Source organism: Amblyomma maculatum, chromosome 6 (genome assembly GCF_055883805.1).
Source record: "Amblyomma maculatum isolate TAMU_Amacu chromosome 6, ASM5588380v1, whole genome shotgun sequence".
NCBI lineage: Eukaryota > Metazoa > Arthropoda > Arachnida > Ixodida > Ixodidae > Amblyomma > Amblyomma maculatum.
Window position 1 is genome coordinate 99991840 of NC_139349.1, and position 23870 is coordinate 100015709.

At 44.0% G+C, this 23870-nt stretch overlaps 1 pseudogene; it reads right to left on the reverse strand.

Annotated features, from left to right (window-relative positions):
• Positions 1–22273: 22273 nt before the first annotated feature.
• On the reverse strand, positions 22274–23535 carry LOC146186412 (G1/S-specific cyclin-E1-like; annotated as a pseudogene).
• Positions 23536–23870: the final 335 nt, after the last annotated feature.

Genomic DNA, 23870 nt, shown 5'->3' on the forward strand with positions numbered 1-23870 from the left:
ATTTGGACGACGTCGTCGTGTTTTCAGAAACGTTTGACCAACATCTTAAGCGGCTGCGAACGGTATTGGACGCTCTTCGCTCAGCCGATTTGACACTCAAACCGGAAAAATGTCACTTTGGATATCAGCAGCTAAAATTTCTCGGTCATGTGGTTAGCGCTGACGGTGTCCGGCCTGACCCTGATAAAACAGCCGCTGTAGCCAATTTTCCCATCCCTACCACGAAGAAAGCAGTCCGACGTTTCTTGGGCCTGTGCGCGTACTATCGCCGTTTCATTGCCGATTTTGCCAAGATTGCAGAACCTTTGACGCGCCTGACACGCGATGACGTCCCGTATGTCTGGTCTTCCGAGCAGCAGGAGGCATTCACCGAGCTGCGCCAACGGCTGCACAACCCTCCCGTTCTTGCACACTTCGATGAGGACGCTGCCACCGAAATTCGCACCGACGCCAGCAATGTCGGTCTGGGTGCTGTTCTGGTCCAGCACCAGCAAGGCGAGGAAAAAGTGATCGCTTATGCCAGCCGCACCCTTTCTCGGGCAGAATCAAACTATTCAACTTCTGAAGAGGAGTGTCTCGCCGTCGTATGGGCCACAATGAAATTCCGACCTTACCTCTACGGCCGTAAATTTAAAGTTGTGACAGACCATCATGCTTTGTGTTGGCTAGCTAGTCTTCGAGATCCATCAGGACGTCTTGCACGGTGGAGCCTTCGTATGCAGGAGTTTGATTACTCTATCGTTTATAAATCCGGACGTAAACATGAAGATGCTGACACACTGTCTCGATCACCCGTGGAGTTGGCCCATGACAGTACGGATGAAGACGCCCATTTTCTTGGCATTATCAGTTCCTCTGATTTAAAGGCCCGGCAACGGGCTGACCCAGACCTCAAAACTGTGATCGATCATCTGGAGGGTTTCGATTCTACAGTATCTCGACTGTTTGCTAAGAACTTGTCATCCTTCTGTACGCGCGACGGAATCCTCTACAAGAAAAGCGCCGGCAACAGTGACCGAGCCTATCTTCTAGTCATCCCTGCAGATCTCCGCGATGAAATCCTTCATACTTGCCATGATGAACCCACCGCTGGACACTTGGGCTTTGCACGCACTCTTACCAGAGTGCGCCAGGCCTACTACTGGCCCAAACTTACCGCCACCGTTCATCGATACGTTAGAGTTGCCGCGAGTGCCAGCGACGCAAGACACCGCCATTGAAGCCAGGGGGTTTCCTGCAGCCTATTCCCCCACCGCTAGTACCATTCGACCAAATTGGTATGGACTTTCTTGGCCCTTTTCCTCTATCGTCAGCTGGCAATAAGTGGATTATCGTGGCTACAGATTATCTGACACGTTACGCGGAAACTATGGCGGTGCCACGTGCAACATCCTCCGAAGTGGCACAATTTTTCATGACGCAGATTGTCCTCCGCCATGGCGCCCCTTCATACGTCATTACTGATCGTGGCAAGGCATTTACAGCGCGTCTTCTTGAAGAAGTTTTCCAACTAAGCCAGATACATCACCGAAAGACTACTGCTTACCATCCTCAGTCTAATGGCCTTACTGAGCGACTAAACAAAACAATAGCGGACATGCTCGCCATGTATGTCGATGTCCGGCATAAAACATGGGACGAGATATTGCCTTATGTCACATTTGCATATAACACGGCCGTCCAAGAAACAACTCGATTCACTCCGTTTCGCCTAGTATACGGACGCGATGTACAGACCATGCTCGACGCTATGCTGCCATGTGCGGCTGACGACCAGCTTCTTACCGCTGACGCAGAAGAATTCACCAACTACGCTGAGGAAGCTCGCCAACTCGCCCGTAATCACATAACAAAACAGCAAGCAACAGATGCACGCCGATATAACGACCGCCATCGCTATGTCGTGTTCCAGCCTGGTGACAAAGTCTGGGTGTGGACACCTGTACGGCGCCCAGGCCTGTCAGAAAAACTTCTCAGTCGTTACTTCGGACCCTACAAAGTGTTGCGTCGCCTCTCAGAGGTTACGTACGAGGTTATTCCAGACGGAACTGTACCGAGTTCTAGTCGTCAGTGCTCGTCTGACCTGGTGCATGTGCTTCGCATGAAGCCGTATTTTACCCGCTGAAAGTCATATTTGCCATCCGGAGCAGTTTTTTTTTTTTTTTTTTTCTGTGAGCTTGCGGTTTTTTTTTTTTCGAGGGGGGGGAATAATGCCACCTGACGGTTCGAGGTAGCGCTTGAACGACAAAGAAGTTGGAGACTCTCGCGCGCTTCGGCTAGTTAACCCCTGTGGACTCTTGAGCTTGTGTCTTCGGGCTACCGTTTCTCGGGAACCTCTCTCTTGACTGTATCTGCCCTTGTTGCCGGTACCCATAAATCCCTGTCTTCGTGACAATATAATTTAATCATTGCTAGTGATTCTAGACAATGCCACTGGAACTTCAAATTCCTCTCATCTTCAGTATTTGATTGGAAGACGCGAAACAGAGCACATTGTACCGGCATTTTACTGCTTGCTGCTGTGAAAATGTGCCCAGGGATCCGGTGGTAAACTGACAAGACGCAGACGCAGAACTACTGTTTTACGATTGTTCAATATAATTACATGCCCGTGGGTACGTGCATTTAAATACTAATGTGCACCATCAGCACCAATATGCAATCACGGTGCTCCTTTAGGCTGACAACACAAGAGGCTCCTGTAGCAGGGCTGGTCGCAATATATTTATATACGGCGGCAGTCCGAAATGATCAACCGATAAAAGACGCCCTGGTCGAGCGAACGGGCGATGGTAACACAAAAATTCATTATGATCTGCATTACCTGCGTGTTATTTACAAGTAAGCTTCCCAGTTTCTGGGCAGGAGGACCCTAGCAGCCTCATATTCAATTCGGTTTATTTTCCATCAAAGTGGCAGGGGCTCGAACAAAAGTGAAAAATACTTCACTTGACGAGGTTCAAGCCCCTGTGTACAAGGCATACAGCGGTCGTGCAATACAGCATACAGCGGTCGCAAATGTTTAGATAAGCAGTGCATAATCGGCAGGACAACCTTTTATAGAAAAAAATAAATGTGCAAGGACATTGCATAAACTGAAGCAAACATAATAAAATAAAGCTTCATTTGTATGTTCAAAAATTGCTCAATCAGTGTAATGAACACAATACATATATACAGTATGGACAAAAACAAACAAACAAAAAAAAAGATATAAATAGTCATCATTATACAATTCTTTATGAAGATACCATCTCTATTATGATGCAAAAAAAGTCTTCAACGTTGACATACTAACATTTTCTACCGTGATATTGTGAGTGTGGAGATAATTAAGTAACGATGGAAGTGAAAATTCCAACATTTGACGGCTAAAGGTTGTGCGTAAAAAAGGAACTTTCCAAATTTCTGGTGACCGGGATGTAGACCTACCCTCCCTTAAACTTAAATTTGCAATGGATGTGATAAAGGCCTCATGGTTATGTAGACCTTGCTTGTACCTTCTGGCCAAGGTGAAAGAGTAAAGATTATGTATGGGAAGTATTTTAAACTCCTTGAAAAGGCTTTTGGTGTGTGTATTTGGTTCTGCACCTGCAATGAGTCGAACGGCTTTCTTTTGTAGAATGAAAATTTGGTTTAAATTTGTGAATGTAGTGTTACCCCAAACAAGAAAACAGTAATTTACATTGGACATAAATAACGAATTAAACAAATGAAGTTTAACAGCAGGCGGTAAGAAATATTTGAATTTAGCTAGTATACCCACGGTCCTTGAAATTCGAGAAATCACGTTATTAACATGGACATCCCAGAACATATGTTTATGGAAATATACACCAAGTGTTTTAATTGTATCAACCACCTCTATTGTTGAGTGACCAATAGATAGGTTTATACCCTTTGTCGTTGTAGACTGTCTTGGGGTGAAAATTACTGCCTTAGTTTTTTTGCTGTTTAGTTTCAGGGAATTTGATGTGCTCCATAAATATAAATCGCTGAGAGTTTTGTTTATGTCATTTTCTAGGCAATCGTAACTGTGACCACAAAACAACAAGGTGGCGTCATCGGCATATATGACAAACTTTGCAACTGAGGTGATGCTCGTTATATCATTGATATAAAAATTAAATAGTAAAGGTCCCAGGATGCTTCCTTGAGGTACTCCTGTCGTAACTGCTTTGTAGTTCGATAAATATTTACCTATTGCTACACATTGCTTACGATTTTGCAAGTATGATGTCATTAATGCTAATGGAATTCCCCGCATGCCATATAATTCTAACTTCCTTAATAGTGTTAGGTGACTGAGACTATCGAATGCCTTAGAAAAATCAATGTAAAGGCCCGCTGCAATTTTCTTGTCTTCAAATGCTTTCAGGATTATTTCTTTTTGCGTTAAAAGAGCAAGTTCTGTCGACCTGCCTTTACGAAATCCAAATTGAGATGCACTGATAAGATCATGCTTATTTGCAAAATTTGTTATTCTCAAGCGTATTATCTTTTCTAAGCCTTTTGAGAATACCGGCAAAATCGAAATAGGGCGGTAATTAGAAAATAAATTTTTGTCACCTGATTTAAATACTGCTATAACTTTGGATATTTGCATTCTGTCCGGAAAGATACCAGTTGAAAGGGCAAGATTGTATATATGTGTAAGCTGTGGTAAAATTAGGTCAAGAACATATTTAACAGGAATTATTTGAATATTGTCAATGTCGGTAACATGGCTGTTTCTGAGCGATGTAAACACTGTGTAGATTTCGCTTTCGCTCGTTGGTTCCAAAAAAAGTGTGTTTGAATTTCTACTCACACGGCTTTGTGTTTCAGGATTATCAGAACCTGATACCAAATTACAAAAAAAGTTGTTAAATGCTTCGGCTAAATCTTTATTACGCAGTATTTCGTTGTTCACTGTCATTTCAGTGAGGTTCCTATTGGCAGGGAAACGATTTAATAAGATATTTATTTTGTTCCACATTACTTCAGGTTTTTTGTTGCAGCCGAGTTCAAAAACATTATATAAATAGTTACGCTTTTGATTTCTTAGGAAAGAATTTGTTCTGTTTCTGTGCTTCTTAAACTTGTTCCAGTCATTTGGATCACGTGTGGTTAGGAAATGCTTAAATAGTTTGTCTTTCTTTTTTATCATGCTAATGCATTCTTTCGTGATCCAAGGCTTGCGAGAGTTTTTAGCTTTTTTAATTAGAGTCAAAGGAAAAGATTGAGAATATGCAGATGTGAAGAGATTGAGAAACTCGTTATACGCGTCAATTACAGAGTTCAGTTCATAAACGTTATCCCAGCTTGTCTCCATTATTTTCCTCCGAAAATTATTTAACGTTCGTTCATTGATGTTTTGCTTTTCGCACCGGTCTTCAGCTTCTGTATCAGATTGTGTGAATGGTAATTTTGTGAACATGTAGATGGGTAGGTGGTCACTTATGGTTGCAGCGCATACGCCTGCGGAAACCTCGTGGGTAGGTAAATTTGTAATGAACAGGTCTATTAAAGTATTCGCGTTTATTGTAATACGGGTTGCAGTTTGTATTAAATTGCTAAACGCGTTTGAGGTGAGTGTAGTTTGAAATTTACGTTGAGCTGTTGAGTGACTTAATAGATCAATATTGAAGTCACCTCCTAAATATAGCGTCAGGCCATTTTCATTTGTGTACCATAGCAGTCTTTCCAAGCTAGCAAAAAAGTTTTCTATATTGCCATCAGGAGGGCGATAGACAACAGCAAAAAGGTTTCTGGAGCTGATAGCAGCAAGACATTCAATGTGTTCGGTGATAAAACAGAACTCTTCAAGTAAATCGCAATTTAGATTTTTCTTCACATTAAGCAATAAACCACCACCGCGCTTATTATCTCTGTTCAAAAAATAGGTATTATATCTTTTGTCAGTCATGACATCACTATCGCTGGAATACCAAGTTTCCGTCAACATTATGACATCAAAAGAAAAAGTAAAACTTTCTAGAAGAATATGTAAGTGATCTTCTTTATTTACTGCGGATCTTATATTTAAATGGAAGCACTTAAGAGCAAATATCTTTTCAGAAAAAATGTTATTGATATCCCACGGCTGTAATGCCATTCTGGACAAAAATGAAAACTGGGTGCAAGTTCAGTGTGGGTTTAGACAATCAACTGCACGTCGCGCTCGCATCGTACATTGACGACGTTAGCCCGTTCATCTTTTCGAGCAAAAATTTTGCCATCCCTGGTCCACGCGAACTTCCACTGGCATTCCTTCTTCCTTGCCACAGTCAGTCCCAAAAGTCGCTTCATTACGGGACATAAATGCTCATTAATGTAAACGGGTGTACTGTCGCAGTTTTCGTCAAGGTCTTTCATGGAAACACGTATTTTCCTTGCTTTAAGAAGCAAGGCATTTCTTTTAGATCTGTTCTTAAATTGTACAATTATGTTTTCAGATGAAACCTTGCGAGTTTTCACTCTGTGACACAGTTCAATGTCTTCTTGTGTCACTGGTTCATTCAGGACATTTCCAATTTCACTGAAAATCTTTATCAGGTCTTCACTGTCCACCTTTTCAACGCCTTTTATTTCAATGTTTCGATTCCTTGCGTATTGTTCACTAGCTGTGATTCTAGTTTCATGCTCTTCAAGTTGCTTTTTTGCCTTCTCACACTCGTCTGCAAGTGTTTCATTTGCTTTCTTTAGTGCTTCGTTTTCCGTCTCAAGCTGCTCGTTCTTACTTTTCACTGCCTCATACTCTTGATTAATAAACTCAAGGCTATCCTTGAGTTCCCTCAGTTCATGGATTGCGATGCCCTCTACAGAAACAACAACACACAAACACACCACGCAAGAGGGAGGAATAAAAACAACCAGAGACAATATCAAAAAAAGCAAAGATTTTGCGCTATTACACATTCCAGATTCGAGAAGGAGTGCGGCGTAAAAACGATCTAGATTTTTTTTTTTTGAAGTTTCGCCGCTTGCTTTTATTATTGAATTCTATTCCTTGAAGTCAATGATAAACATTTATTCTTATGGGGACTATATGGAGTGAAATCACAAAATGCTCGCAAATACTCTACATTCTTATCATAACGCATAAAGCCGAAAGTAGAACAAATATTTCACGTACTACTCTTGATTCGTTTAGTATAGACAAGATATTTATCATGTACGGGAAGACGAGAAATTGCAAATACCGCAGTGAATACGGCAAGTAACCAACAGGAAATAAAATCAGAAGCACTGGCGCAAACAAAAAATATTTTGTCTAAGAATTAAAGAAACCTGCTTGCCCTCACAAAGTACTCATCAATCAGCATAAAACATAAGCACCGAGGTTTCCCAGGTTAGAGAACATCATCAAACCCGTCCACCAGGGCGATCTCGCAAAGGAACGTACTGCCTAAAGATCAGTAGTCTTCAAATTGGCCGGTATTTTGAGTTTCAAATAATATTTACATCAAACGTTCACCCTAGGGATAAAAACGTGGCCTCTCGCGTGCGCAAAACAATCGTTCTGTGTTACTGCAGGCAAGGGTACGCGACAAACTCCTCTCTCGTGGCGCAGTCGAAAACAGCGCTGAACTCCGGCATGTTATGCAGCGGCACGAGGCAGTTGGCGCGGGGTGGCAGGGGCCTGGGCGTCTGGTCGGCATCGCAAGAGAGCAGGCAGAAGCGGGCGAAGAAGACAGCCTGCGCCTCGGTCCAGAGCTGCTGAAACGCTTTGGTGGCTGGCGCTGTGCCGAAGCTGGCCACCAAACCATCGTACGCCAGCCGCAGTCCCTGGACGCGGAGGAATATGTCTCGCCGCTCATGCTCTACTTTGCCACTCTGGTAACGCAGCATGCCCAAGCGGTTTACCAGTCGGCCAAGGCACATGGTGGTATCGTTGTACTGGCTGCTCGTTTCGAGCGTCCACCAGGCATCCCCGAGCTCACGATGGGCCTGAAAGACGCGTAAAGAAGAAATAGATCTATTCCTTGCCTACTGCTGCAAAGGTGTAAATTAAGGTATACTAAGACACGTAACAAAGTAACTTGCCAGATATACAGGCATATGTTCTTTAGGGCAGTGATGTACTGGAAGCTCATTTATAAGACATTGAAGTAATAGGCCACTGAGGTCTCAAAACGTAGTAATGTAATTGATTATGGGAAGCGATGCGGCACATGAACCCATACAAGGTACGTATGAATAGGTATTATATAATATAAAAGGTCTTTTGGTGCCTGGCCAGCCATTATACGTTTTATATGCCGGAGGGCGTTGGTTTCAGCCATAGAGATCTAGACAGCAGAAAAATATTTCAAATTGCATATTCTGAAAAAACAAATGGTAGTTTGAACATGGATTCAACCTATACAGGAACGAGCGCAAGCTCTGTTAAACATGGTTGTATAAGTTCATTGAGGTTTTACACGGCTTGAAGATTTTAATAAAGTGGGCGCCGGCCGAAGCTTCAATACAAGAGTGGACCGCGATCATTCCTTCAACACCATTATTTCATTTTGCTTTTCTTTTTAATTTTTTGTTTAATTCGATTTTGGCGGAAAGGCAGGCCAAGTATCTCTCTGGCGTTTATATGGACACCCACAGATAATTAGGCCAAAATCATATAGCGCCTTTTCATTCAGCGATCTGCCGGATGTTTATAACACATACACACAATTCGTTCAAGGTGACTCGGATCTGGCAAACCGAGGGCAAGGTCTTTCGGACCCAATGAAGCGGAATTTCAGTTTGAAGCCAGAAAAGTAATACCCACGATCTTAGACATCTAAACGCGCCAAGAAGTTCCCCTTTCCATAAAAGATGTTCACCACAGTTACACTATTGCAAATTACGAGCGCTGCGACGGAGAACAATTAACGAGAGAGTAATGACAAGGACAGGCGCTCTCGTTGTTGTTCTCCGTCGCAGCGCTCGCAATTTGCAATCATGTACCAACTAGCTCAACTTTCCGTATTACTGCAAGCTACACTATATATCATCAAAGCTTGCGCACACTTGTGTGCAGAATTTTCGCATTCAAGAAAGCATTTGTATTTGGTTTCTGGCGTACTAGTTCGCGTACGTTACCGGCTGCGTTGTGAGCTATGATACCCGTTAATTACGTAGAATGTGACAAGAAAGTTTTCGGAGGTAAATATCACAGTGCAAGACATGTTTGGTACGACTGGTCAATTTCGCCTGGCTGAGCCGCACGGGACGCAAATCGTATCGACAGCAGCAGCAAAAGCATCTGAACGTCAATATTACTGAAGTGCAGATAATAAGTTGTGAGTAAACTGCGGCCAAATTCCCAAAAAAACGCCCTAATCTGATCCGTCTATCTGATACACTGCCATATCCCGCTATGAAATTGTCGACATGCACGCTAACCTTCCATATTATGTGATAATTTCTACGGAAATAAAATAATATAAGATGCATAATTACACAATACAATATGCTATATCATCCAGAGTTGTTATAAAGACATGTCCCCTGTTTGTATACACCACCGGACACTCTGTATAAAAATACACGTATTGTGTCTTCCTACACTACAAGCACTCGCAGATTATGACTAGCAGCTTACCGGTATCGCTCAAGAGGAAAGTATACAACAGTTGCATCTTACTTGTACTCACCTATGGGGCTGAAACGTGGAGGCTAACCAAGAGAGTTCTACTTAAGTTGAGGACAACTCAGAGGGCTATGGAACGAAAAATGGTAGGGGTAACATTAAGAGATAGGAAGCGTGCAGAGTGGGTCAGATAAATAACTCAAGTTACCGACATTCTAGTGGAAATTAAGAAGAAGAAATGGGCATGGGCAGGACATGTAGTGCGAAGAGAGGATAACCGATGGTCGCTTAGGGTAACAAACTGGATTCCAAGAGAAGGAAAGCGTAGCAGGGGGCGGCAGAAAGTTAGGTGGGTGGATGAGGTTAAGAAGTTCGCGGGGGTCAAGTGGATGCAGCTAGCACAAAACCGGGTTAAGTGGAGAAATATGGGAGAGGCCTTCGCCCTGCAGTGGGTATAGTCCGGCTGATGATTATGATGATGATGATGATGATGATGATGATGATGATGATGATGATGATGATGATGATGATGATGATGATGATGATGATGATGACACTAACAGTTGTGCGTTACCGTCTCTGCCACAGATGAATGGGCCTGTCCAATGGCGTCTGCGATGCTCGAAGCCAACAGTGCCCCAATGGTGGCGTAGTTGAAGTAGGACGGCACCCCCGTCGAGTACAGGTATGGTGAGCTCTCGAACGCTGTTGGAACCACCACGGAATGTGCCACCCTCGAATACGCCAACTCGCTGCGCCGCTCCAGACGCGAGACGATGAAGCGGCCTATCGTTGGAGGATTTCGGAGTCGCTTTTCGTGAACCACGCTCAGTACCTTCAGAAAGAGCTCGATGAAATTTTCGTAACTCTCAGTGATGCCGCCGATGTTTGCAGGGAGGATGTGTCCCATGTCTGCCCACGCACTTTTGGGCTGCTGCATTGAGGATGCATTCAATTATTATCTAGCTGCGTGTTTATCGCTCTCAGGTAAGCATTATATTTTCACTATTTCGAGAAGTCTTAAATCGTATGCCCGTATATTTGTAAGGACCTCTTTTAGCAATGAAACATGAATTTTTCAAACCTTTGGCCATTCACGCAAGTTTTTATGCCTCAAAGTGAGAGCTTTCTATTTATTTAAAACACTGATATTCAAAGTTTATCATGTTTATCACTATCTGAAGATATTCAATTTCAGATTAGAAGAACAATAAATTGCGCAAAAGAATAAAGAAGTGACTCCACCAGGCTGTACTTCCGAAGCGCAATGTGAACCTTCGCAATGACCACATTTAATATTCTGGAAAAGCGATATCTGTTTATACGCGTAAAGGCTCTGCTGTTATATCTATCACATTTTCCCAATTCGGCTGGCTTCACTGATTTCATACTTAGTAAGAAAACAGCGCAAAAAAGGCAACCACAGGAGAGGACAACGACACAAAATAACGCTTAGCGTTCTTTTATGTCGGGTCCTCTCCTGCGGTTGCCTTTTTCGCGCTGTTTTCTTATCAAGTATGATAAACCAACTAGCCCAGCGCTATGTTTTATTGATTCACTGACTTCGTCATATTGGAGCCAGATCTTTTCAGAAAGGGATGGGATCTAGATCCACGTGCTCAGCTGTTGGTTGCGCCTTAATACTTGTGTAGCATGACTTGCTGTACAGGTGTATACACTGACGAACCGTTTAAGCTACAGGGAGGCTTATATCTTACAAGCTTTAATGAACCAAGCATTTGCGGCCATAATGTATATTTTGCAGTGAAAAGATTCGATTTAATTTTGACTACACGAGGCTCCTCAATGTGCACTAAAATTGTACATTATCGAATGGAGTTGCTTTTTCTTTATATTCACCTCATGTAAATGCCACCACCGCCACTTTAGCTAATAAACCAAATTCCACGCCTACTGAGAGCCTCTGCGTGTTATATTGCACTCTAGTGTTTTCATCCCAAGAAAACTTTAAGACTGAAGCCGCATGCGACCCCCATGGTCTGTATGGTGCAACTTAAGCAACACATATCAAGCCCGAGTCACTTCTAGTTATTGCAAAATTCTACCAATATGGCATTAATTCATTCACTTTATTGATTGCTACAATCTTGAAACATACATTGTTTGGCGGATGTATAGGTGAAGGCTAGTGTATATGTTAGCACCATCAATCTTAGTCGAGTTTCACAATCGCATGCCTACTGGTTGAATATGAGGCGTGCTTGCAGGGCAGTGAGGATGCGTCACTCACCCACACGTCCTCAGGAACGACCGTCAGCTGCACCTCCTTCAGCTTGTCTTCCGTATACGGGCGCATCGGTTCGGGTGCCCACGTGAACATGACGGAGTTTTTAGATGCGGCTTGAAGCTGGCTGTACATCGTGTGCAGGACCTCATCGCTCCCACGTAAATTCAGGAGCTTCGCAGCGAGGTCTGGCCACATAAAGGCGTGTGACCTCTGCACCAGCTCCAAACAAAAGCGCGCCGTCTTCATGTGGTCCGACGAAGCCCAGCTTCTTGACAGTTCCATATGCAACACATCGGCGTCCAAATGAGATGCCAAGTACAAGGACACGTCTTTAATTCCGCCTTGGGTGGTAAGGTTCTTGAACACCATCCGGATATCATCTATTCCGGACGCCAGGGCAAGGTCTGATGGCCGCGCTGTGTACGTAACTAAGGGCATAAGTACATCATTAACTGCCGCCAGCCAATCGATCTCCCTAATCCCAGGTATGAGATCATCGATAAACTCCTCCAGCATTCCCTGCCTTTCATCGCTTGGGTCTCTCCTGATGAAGTCACCGACATCCAGATCCCTTTGAACGATAGCGTCAAACTCAAGAATCCTGGGCAGGTGTTCCGCCTCAACATCCAATAGGCTTTGAAAAATAGACTGCAGGTTGCCGCCCTGATCATCCAAGCTCCTCATCTTCTGGTGCAGTGATTTCCCGCGCGAAAGTCTTGTGACAACGCGACCATCATCACTGAGGATTTCGAATACCATAACTGTATGGAACCCGACCAACAGCGACGTCTGTACCAGGACTGTAACAAGTTCGCGGTAGTCCCGACACCCCGCCATTTTAGACCAGTTCAGCTGCTTCCGAGCCATCTGCAAAGTCTTCTTGAGAGGAGGTGCAGTCTGCCATTCGGACACGTAGTGATGGCACTCGCGGTAGACTCTAAGCAAAAGGCGGGTGTCTTCAGAAACATCTGCGCCAGAAGTAACATTCACAATTGTGTGTCAGGAACTTTTCACGGTTCGCGCGCAGTCTAAGATTGTCTTATACCATTGTGATTACAAGCATCCAGATCATTGCTTTCTGAATCATCAACGGAAGAGTGTGCTCAATTCTGAAACACCATCCCGACAGGCGACACCGACGGTTACGTCACTCGTACTAAGAGGTCTGCGCCAAACGTCTGATTTAAGGGCCAATTTCTCCTCCTTGTGAAAGTTGGCGCTTTGCGTAAACTGCATGGCCACTGTGGATCATGTGCACCAGGAAAGCGTTTCTATTTCTGTGAGAAAACAGCTGAAGTTGCAATTCGTTTCTCGTGACGAATTATCGAAGTGGCAAGCCGGTTATATGGTCAACTATTATATGCAGAGAACACTCCTAAATTAGAGTTCCTGTTGTAGGATCGCAAATGAAAGTATAAACCTAAAGAACTATTTCGCAGTAACGGAGAGAAATATTGGCGTAGAGTAAACATAATTTTTAATTGTCATTAATCGTTGTGAGCCAGTTTTTCATTCGGGGAAAAAACAATTGAATGCCGAACAATTTTGCGGAACACTACAACATGTTGTCTCGTACAAGTAACGTGTCTCTTTTGAATCTGACATGCATTGGAAAACACACATTACAAGCGTGTTGGCAGCTGTCATACGGATGTCATATTTCACTTAAGGCTCGTAAATGTTTTGAATACCGTATCCTACGCATTCTTTACTTCGCCTTTATTCAGAGTGACCTGAGTTACTGTATTCAGTCATGTTGCAAGACCTTTGCGACTTAACAACCTGGAACCTGTATTCTGTTTACAAGAATGCGCATAAATAATTACTGCCTTTTCAAGGAGCTCTCAATGTAGCATGTACCTGTATAATTCTCATGTTATGCCAATAAATGTGCTATACCTTACGGAATTGCTCATATCATGCACAAATTTATAGTAACTAATGATCGACTTCTCATAACTTTGTTTGAAATTTCCTTACTAAAAGCAAGAGCTGCCACAAACCAAAATCTTAAACTACCTGAACATGTACAGAGATAGCCTCGTAGAATTTAACGGCGCTCTTATATGAATTCTTTACCGCTGGACATAAAGCAAACCCCTAACTTTACTCCTGTTTTAAAGAGGTTACTTTCTTTATAAATATTAGTGATAAGAGAATCGGTAACTTTATATTGATTTTCTGCATAAACTATACACGTCATGAGTTATTCTGCGATGGATTGTATCTGTTGTTTAATTTGTTCGCGTCCTGCGTTTAATTCCTACCCTATGTTGACTACGAACCCGTGATTAACCCTTGCCAATGAATATGGGTCCAGCAATGTTGTTTTTCTGTTTTTCGCAAGATATGCACTGAATGAATGAATGAATGAATGAATGAATGAATGAATGAATGAATGAATGAATGAATGAATGAATGAATGAATGAATGAATGAATGAATGAATGAATGAATGAATGAATGAATGAATGAAGGTGACTGGTATTCCGTTCAGCTTTGGCATTTCCGAGTATTCTTCACACTCTCGTACCATCGTCGACCTCGTGGTTCCAGAGCGATTCGTTGATTCTGGCCAGAGATGCAGCGACGATGTCCCCGTGGAAGCTCCCGCCGCGCGGACCTCGTGCGAGCCAGGAGTCGCACACGTAGCCGTAGAAGTCGCTGCACGCGTCCTTGCTCGTGTTGAGGAGCCCGGCGAGGTACTCGCGTGCCGCCATGCACTCGTCGGTAGTGCAGGCAAGCGGTGACGTGTCGCGGTTGGCGAAGAGCAACAGAACAACTCCCCCGATTAGCAACGAGGACATGACGATGATGAAGGTAAGCATCGCTGCACACAGCACACGTGCTTCGTGGCTGTCCATATCCGTCACGAACGTCACGTTCAGAGCTGCAGCGTTGATTGATGCGACACAGAATCCATCAGTAAGCATTTCCAAATGAAACTTCGTCTTCCCGTTAGCAAATGAGCTTCCACATAGTATGAGTAGCTGGGCAATATTTACCTTGGCCTTTGTTGGCAGATTAGCGCATCCTGAATACAAGGACGCAACGTCACGTAAACAACGAGCATATGCAACATATTCGGTAAGATGTTAAAACGAAAATGAATGAATATTTTTGTTAGAATGAATAGGAGGATAATTTAATACACGATGATTACAGCCAAATCTGCAGTCTGGGTGCACTGAGCGTTTGATTTAGGCTGGATCGATATATCAGTATCTGCAGCATATGCTAAGTGAAGGCAAGCTTCTATATTTGCCACTAGCTCATGAAAATAAAAAACGTGGTAATTATATCGGTTTATTTGACATTTATGTGGCTGGAACACTATTCTCGCCTCTTCCGCTAGAGATCAAGCCAGGCACGGTGATCCGGACGCAGTCACCAACGTCAAGAGACTTAAATATATTTTCGAGGGAATAAAAACTCACCTCCGAAATTTCTATTTCACTGCATCAGTGCCAACCCAGTCGCAAAGTCGAGCTATCGGATTCCCCTAACCCACCTGATGGAGTAACTTGTACGGGGTGGTAGCGAATGCACAGAAGTATTCAAAAACAGTTTCGCGCTCTGAAGAACGCAAACTGAGCTCTCAGTGGTTTAAAGTATTTGGCGTATGACACACGAGCAACGGGCTCAAATTACAGCGTGCAAGGAATTTGGTGGCAACGTAGAATCAGCGACCAAATAATCTAGCATGTTCACAAGAGTTATCAAGAAATCATACTGCTTGCAGGCGAGGACACAGAGTAAGGACACACATACATGAGCGTGTGACCTCTCTCTGAGAGTTCGTCTACAAGCGCTATGGTATAGCCCATAGCATGCTCACAAGAGTTTGCACTAGCAAAAAAATACGCTTTCTCTTCATAAAAAATATGAATAAAAAATTAGGATCTGTAAAATCTTCTCGCGGCTCTATTTTGCTTTGGCTTTATCCTTAGTGGGTCAAGCCTAATTCGAGGCGCTTATTCAAGAACAAAAAAAAATCTTAGTCCGGACTATCTTTCTTCCTATGCTGTCCGCTTTCTCGCACATGGTATTTTGGGCTCAATTCACCACTCGAAATGATTCGATGGCGGGAGACGCATGCAAAGAGCGCGACTGTTTCGTGCCTGAAACCTGGGAGCTGTCCCTTCAAATTGATACGTGTATGAATGTCCCACTAAAAATAAGTGCACTGCTATGACCGGCTTTATATATATATATAATCTAAGCCATCGTGCCAAACGTTAACATTTTGGAAAAATCACCAAAGCGTATGACGGACTGCGGCACAAAAGTTTGTTTACTGTATTTTTCCTTAGCACAGCAGACAGTACAATTATATCAGCCATTTAAAATATTACAACAAAGTATTTCCAAAGAAAAGAGTGGGCGAAGATGTAAATCGCACTTGATTGGATTTACTAGAGGACAAGGTGCGTGTTCGGTCGCCATTTTTAAAGGGATTCTGAGAATTATCCAATAAAACAAATTTTCTTGGCTGTGCATAACCAGTGTATGTGTCACCGTTGACATCCTTAATCTGTAGAAATGCTGCATGAAATATTACAGGATTGCACTTAGCTTCACTTAATAGTTTAATGACGAAAGCCTTTCCTCCTCTTTCTTTTCTACCTCTATCTTGCGTGTTTGTGAACTTACTTTCTTTTATTTAGCTTCCTAGTCGCCAACCTCGACATCTCAGGACTCCTCTCCTCGAGATGCGAGAATGAAGGCCTAATTTCCCGAAAGAGAAAGTTATGTCGAAGTCAGAACCTATTGCGACGTCTGGCGGACATATATCCCGCGCCATTTCGCGGAATCTGGCGAACACATCTCGCGAACAATCCTTGCGGACGCAAGATTTTCACCATGGACCTAGAAGGCTTTCGCCTTAAAAAGCAGCAGAGTGTAAGTCATTGAATAACTGCTATCTATATATTTTACGTGACATCTCGAGTGAAGTTGGGGAGAGAATCTGAGAATACACTCTGATCCCCTCACCAGAAGATGACTAGTTAAGCGCTTGATCACTACAATAACAGATATGCTAATTCTGTCCCTCGCCCGCAAATCTTGCTTCCAGAGAAAGGCTCCATAAACGTACGATAGAAGGACCAGTAGACCGATGAGCCACGGCGACTCTTCCGTTGAGCGCCCTCAGCATGCGCTTCGCTACTAACGCCGCCAACTCGCTTGCTGTCGTCTTTTTCTCGTCCGCCAGCGATTCCGAGCTGATCCGACGACAGTCGCACTTCCTGTGAAGCGGAAGCGGTCGGCGGAGCCGTTGGCTGAATCAGTGGCTCCTCCCCGATTTTATATGGTGCTGCGCCCTGAGAATGCTTTACCACATCGGCGTCTTCGCTCCTTCTCGCTCTCAACTCAGAGCCTGGTTGCTTCACGGAGTCTGCTGGCGTTCCTATAGGTGCTTCGGTACTCTTACTGTCGACCAGCTTCTCTACATGAACCTCCGCCTGGTGGTCTGCCACAGGGGTGACACCAACCGTCGACGCAGCAACCGGCAGAGCATGGGAACTGACCTTGTTCATGTCCGCAACGGCATCGGCTGGCCGAACAGAGGAGGACTCGGGCTTCTCTGGACGTGTAGGCGAAGACGCGTCCGTCGTTTTGGTGTTCGTCTTGTCTGGCGAAGGCCTATTAGCTTCATCAGACCCTTGTAACACTCCTGAGGTAGACGTGCTTGCCAACTGGGCCTCGAGCCCCGACGAAGTCTGAGGGTCATGAGAATACGATGACGAGCCAACCCTTAAAGTGGCAGATAGGGCCTCCGCTGCTTTGTCCTCGGAGCGTCCATCAACAGCGACCTCTACATGTGGAATGTTATTCCTGCAATGAGTAGAGTATATACATTGAGTGTTTTGCCGAATAGGTGAAAAATCCGAAGCTCCGTGGCAAATGCGATTTAAGGCTTTTAGTCCCGTTTTTGGACATTCTTTTCATTTAGTATATATTGCAGCGAATCACTCGAATCTTTGTTCGTTATTTTTAGAAAGCCGCTGGCATGCGGCCTGTGAATCTGTGAATCTAGCACGCGGATCGATTCTGTATTGTTTGTTTATTCATGCCTGTTGTTCCGAGACGATGCTGTATAGTTATCTTTGCCGCGCAAGATGCGTCGAGCTGTTATCTCGAAGATTCGAGCCAGTCTAGTGCGTTCCTACAACGTTCCAGGTTATGCTAGTCACCATTTGCGGCTTTATCTAGACGTTTCTTTATCGCCTTTAAATTGAGCGTTGACGGGAGCGACAGCCATTCTTTGTTCGACCAACAGCGAGCACGATTGCTGTTATCGCCACCGCCGAATCTCTTAGTTGTTTTGCAGCCCCAAGTCAACCCAATAAAGAATTTATTGAAGTGAAGTTCAATCCTCCTCATTTGTTATCGGCCTTGTCACCATCACGTGACAATATGAAGGAATGAACGCACAGCTTGTGTCAACCAGTGGTTGCATGATAGGTAATCGTTAAAAAACATCAATTAGAAAGCCGCTTGGCAGCGGGATTACAGTTTGCTGCACCTGTGTGTTGTACTCAGGCGTACGCAAGGTTTAATGGTATGGGACGTTATACAACAATACAACAAGGAGTGGTCTTAGTTACCGCGGCTCTTAAACATCAACACATTTAGAAGGCGTGCGGACTTCCAAACGCTGAAATGGCCTCAACTTGGTAATAGAGTTATCGAGAAAAACGAATTTCTTCGGACATAGTCAAAAAAAAAAAAAATTCGTTGGAGGCATTTAGATCTCTCTTAAGTGTGGTCTCTCTTTCCTGCGACTCTCAATCTCGTAAGTGTGATCTATCTTTCCTGCGACTCTTAGCAGCACTCATTTGCTTTTGCTTTCTTTTTGCTCCTTTTCCTTTCTCTCTTTTCTCTTTTACTCTCTTCACTTTTTTATTTCGATTGTTTGTGTTTTTTACTGTTGTCTACTCTTTTTCTCTACTACTACTTTTTTCCTCTTTACTCCTGACTGACAGTTTTCGGTGTTGTAAGGTAATGAAGAGGCCTGAATTAAATTAAAGCTTTGCAGCGTTTTTGCAAGTTTTTTGCACAATTTTAACATATTTTGCACAATTTCGACGTCCGAATTCACTTTTTTTTTGCTGTAATTAAGTAATTACACATCATTATCGAAATTCTGCACATAGGGACATTTTTTGCACCCTGTACCTCATCCAGCCTTTCTTTTACTCAAATCAGTTCATTCTCCAACACAGATGATGTGACATTCTCTGCGGACGGACACTTTCTACGCACGTCCATGAACCTATAAAGTATTTCTTTTTAATAGACACTGCAAACAAACCAAAAAAACAGAATCGTGAATCGAGGAATAAAAGAGACGCCGAAACTAAAAACCGCCGCGGATGACAATCATTACACTCGTCTATTGGGCATGCCAACCATATCGTGTGCGGTACTAATTGCTATCGCAGGTTTGGAATGCGAACAGCACATGTAAGTCATTGTAAGCCTTTCAGTATTCAAGAACGACTGGTTTGATATTTTAGAGAGTCAGCGTTAGCAAACCGTGTTCTTGCGGTAAAAAAAAAAGGGGGGGGGGGGGGGGGGGGGCTAAGCCACCCGCAGCTTGGGTGGCGTGGGCTGTAGGGCCCTTCAGTCTCACTGTCAATGCTCTCAATTTTTCATACCCCATTTTAAATGAATATTTTCGAAATTCTTTGAAAACAATGTTAATGTCATGGTGTTCGTAGCTGAACTACTGTGGCCCGCTTACGACAAGTCTCTGTTGAAGCCCTCTCAGATTAATCTACCTATCCATCGTGACTCTATTTCTCCAGACACCTAAGTAGTATACCCACCTGATTTGGTCGTTGGTTGGTTTGGATTCCAGGGGAAGATGTGCCGGTGTCTTAGTTGAATCTGCGATGGCTCCTTTTTTCGATCGCTGGCTCGATGCAGAGGAAGACGATGACGGAGTTGAGGCCTTCGAAGATGTCTTCTTGCGCCGCTTTTTGCTTCGTGTGGAGTGGCGAGATGAAGCCTTCGAAGGCTCTTCAAAAATGACACCCGCACCAGCCACATGAAGTAAGTTGCCTTCGGCAGCGGAGGTCAGGTTAGGCTTCAGCAGCGGAACGCCAACGTCATGCGTCTCTGCCACGGGCAGTGGAGTGGGCGTGGGGGCGTCCCTACCAGAAGCGGCCTGCTTCTTGCTTCTGTCCTTGCCGACCGAAGCCTTCTTGCGCTTCCGGCTGCTTTTTACACCTTGCTGCTCGACGCCGGCCATCGTATAGCAGACTAGCCCTCTTCGGTTATGATGCAGGTCTTCTCAACACTGAATATTAGCACTGGCGCCTAGAGCTCCTGAAAGTGTAGCTTCCTAGTATTCTTCTTCGTTCTCCACATAAAGTCACGCGCCGTAGCGAACTGGTCGCCAAGTGGTTTCTTTTTTCTCTAAGTATGCCTACTGTGAGACGCGACTTGAATATTGCTTCCCGTTTTTGTTTTTGCATGAGCTATACCAACAGCTTTCATATTCTCGCGAGTTTCGTACTAGGGGCACAGGACTGCTCAGGAAACAGAACGGACCTCACTGGGTTACGGTGTTGAAGCGTTTATTCTAAATGTATGCCGTTACTTATAACTTTGCGCCGAATTATACTGAACAGCCAATTTAGGGGTTCAGGTGCACAATGACGGCATAACACAATTCAAGGAACCAAACACCTATCGTCGAACATATTGTGGCTACTTCTAAGACAGATGACAGTGTAAGCCGAAAAGAACGAACGCACGAGCCAGTTCCTGGGAGCAGGAGTCATGCAGAAAATGCAACGCGGACACCCGCCTAACGATGCAACACATATTGTGGAACTGCCCTGGTTATCACGACATCAGCAGAAAATAAAATCCAGGTTATGTCACCACATTCAGTACATGGAATACATCGATAGACGTTATCTCCATCTGGGAGCTTAAGCATGAAACTTGCGCATTGATGTCCAATATGAGACCTTCATGTACCTACTCCTCTCTCCCGTGATTAAGCCATCGTGCCAGCTCAATTTAATAAAGATTACTCACTCTCTCACGTCACCCTTAACTACACACTATGATACTTTTGATTGGATAACTGAGAGGAACAATTTGTACCATACAGAAGAGATGGTACGCAAACACTCAAAACATTTTTGCTTTTTTGACAAGGTCTCCTCAAGAAAGCTGATGGCGGTCCCCAGATAACTGCTAGGCTTTTAAATAATTAAAATCTACTTTGCAAGTACCCTAGCAGGAGTATCTTCTTTGTGTTTCTCTTGCTTCCACTAGAGTATTCTAGCCATATCTTTGAGTGTTCTCTTAGCATTATATAAAACAACTTTTCTTTAAGAAATAATAATGGTCTGTGAAATGCAACGTGGGTTGGTATTCTCCTGATGTCGCCGTTTACGATATGTGCACTCGGGTCACCTGATATCCAAGGTTGACCACCTACCAGTTCTCGTGCGGAAAAATATTTAAAACGTGCGACTGAAAATAACAGTTGCAGTGAAACGGCATCGCATGAGGTACTCCACATGAACCAGGGCACAGAATATTTGTAACATGTTGTGAAAAAAAAAAAACATCTTTGTAGCTTTTGCCAATAAATGACAATTTCATATTAAGATTCTTCTTTGCTATAGCGTGATTAGGAAGACAAGCAAGAGGTTCATCAAAAAAGTAACCTCTAAATCCAAACTAGGTGCACCTCAATGAGCAGGGCACAAAATGCTGGAAACACATTCTCCAAAAAATAGATCGCTTTGCAGAATTTACACGTGAATGCCAATTTCATATAAAGCTTTCTCTTTTCCATAGCTTGCTTAGGAAGGCAACCGAGATGTTCCTCAATAAATAATTTGCAAATTTTCTCACACAAAATTATTACACAAATGATACATAATGTATAGTACGGTCCACTGCTGAAGGGAATGTGCGATCGCATTGCCTGCACACTTCGCAAAGCTCTACCACCGACCCACGAGAATGAGCTGTACTGTGTGCATTCTGGGGAAGAACAGCCGATCATGGTTACTGCACATGCACCTTGTGCCATTGTTTGTCATCGGCTCTCGCGAGCTAGCTTTTCAAAGCGCTGCAGCCGAGCAGTTTCATGTTCTCTTTAACAGTGGACGTTACTGTACGTATCTATATACAATATTACAAGAACATGAAATGGGCATGTGCTATACGCCCAACCCTCATAGGCATGCTAGAGTCACGTCATCTGAAAATGACTTGTGATCATCATTGAGCAGAATTCATTTAAGCGATGAAAAAAGAAAGCAACAGCTAATAGAACTGTAGCAGCCAAACGACAAGGTCGGCCGAGACAATTGAAACTAAACATGCAATTCCTTGCTCAGCAAGAATTTACACTACGCCCAATACATTTGGTCTAGTAGGCAAAGTAACATGGCTTGACAGATAACCAAGTGTCACCTGAAGGTAAGCAAATTACTGAACAGAAGGATGTGGGGCAAATCTCAAAACTGCGCTGCTGCCAGTAGTTGCCTGTTTATGCTGTTGTTCCAAAGGTGTTTTGCCTAGCTTCTTTAGGCAAAGGGTCTTTTCTACAAGTTGTAGATTAACGTGATGAACTTCTGTCTCATTTTCAGACCTTCCAGAAGTTCCACTAGTCTTTTTTAAGTATTTGATAACTACAGCAAATGATACGATCCACTCAATTAGCGCAACTAGTTCAACAGTCTTGCAGCCAGAAACAAACGACGCCAGAGCTGGAGACATGATATGATGAATTGCTGCCGTAGCAACAATACTGTTAGCAAATTGTAGGCCGCCTACATCCAGCATGCATAGACCCAAAAAAAATGTGCAAAACTTGCACAAAAGAGCAAGCTGAGTCTTGGATATCGAAAAGTCCTTCTTCCTCTCTTTCCTAGCAGCCTGCAGGTACGTGTTCATCCACCAGTTGACAGTCACATGTGTGAGGTCCCAGTTGAGAGCCTCAAGAATTAACAGCTCCTTATCAAGAAATTCGGCCTCCTCGCAAGCTCCATCGCTGAAATAGGCAAACTCTGCCAGCTTTGGAAAATATATTTCTTCTATTTTTGAAGCAAGCAACAGAGCTATGGCTTTTATATCCAGCACCTACACTTGTTTTTTGTTTTTGTTTTTTGTTTGTTTTTTTTCTAAGCTGGAAGACTTGGCCAGATAGCTGTCGATGATGTCCTGGGCCAGGTATAATATGTCTCGATGCAACCGTAAACTTCAGAGACCTCGATAAGCCAGTCAGGGAGGATAGCACGCATTTGTGGCTGAAAAGCAGGATGCATCTCCAGCACTGAAGCATTGTGAACATAAATGATGTCTTCACGGACCATCAGACCACATAAATTTTCTTGGTCAGCCTATTCGAACTGTGGAAGCGGTTAATTTCGGCTTGTCTGTAGCTCTCGTGTTGATAGGCTGTAAATGCATCGGAAGCGACTTTTTAGCGTGTCTTGCGGCCCTTGCGCGTATGCGGCAGCTTTTATTCATACACGAGGTGGACTAAGTCAGATACACGCATCGTCTACGCGTGTACGCCTCCGCATGCTCACACTATTATCATCAGGGCTGACGCAGCGGTGTATCATTGCTTCTCTTTCCTGCAACTTCACAGCCCTGCGCCATGACGCCACGATGTCGTTTTTCCGAGCGAACTTCGCAACCGGGGAGGCCATGGCAATGGCCGACTGGTAGCACGCACCCGACATGGCCTGGCGATGGTCGGAATCACTGCTATGTGTTCTGAATGGCCGCCGTTTGTTTGCGTCGTCTCAAGGAGGGGCCTTCAGAAGACACCAAGCTTGAACAGCTGCTTTGCCACTGCGAACCTGTCGCAGGATGTAAAGTGAGGGTCTTGGGTCGGCGTCGCTTACGACCCATTTTTCCCGGCCCATGCGGCCTGCGTTAACTTTGACCTGCCAGGTTACCGCCGTGCCCAGGATTATACAAACGTTTCTTCACTGCCCCTCTCAAGCTGGAATCTCGTGCGCGCGGCCCGCTATGTGTTCACCATGGCTCCTACCTCAAGTTAATATCAATCTTC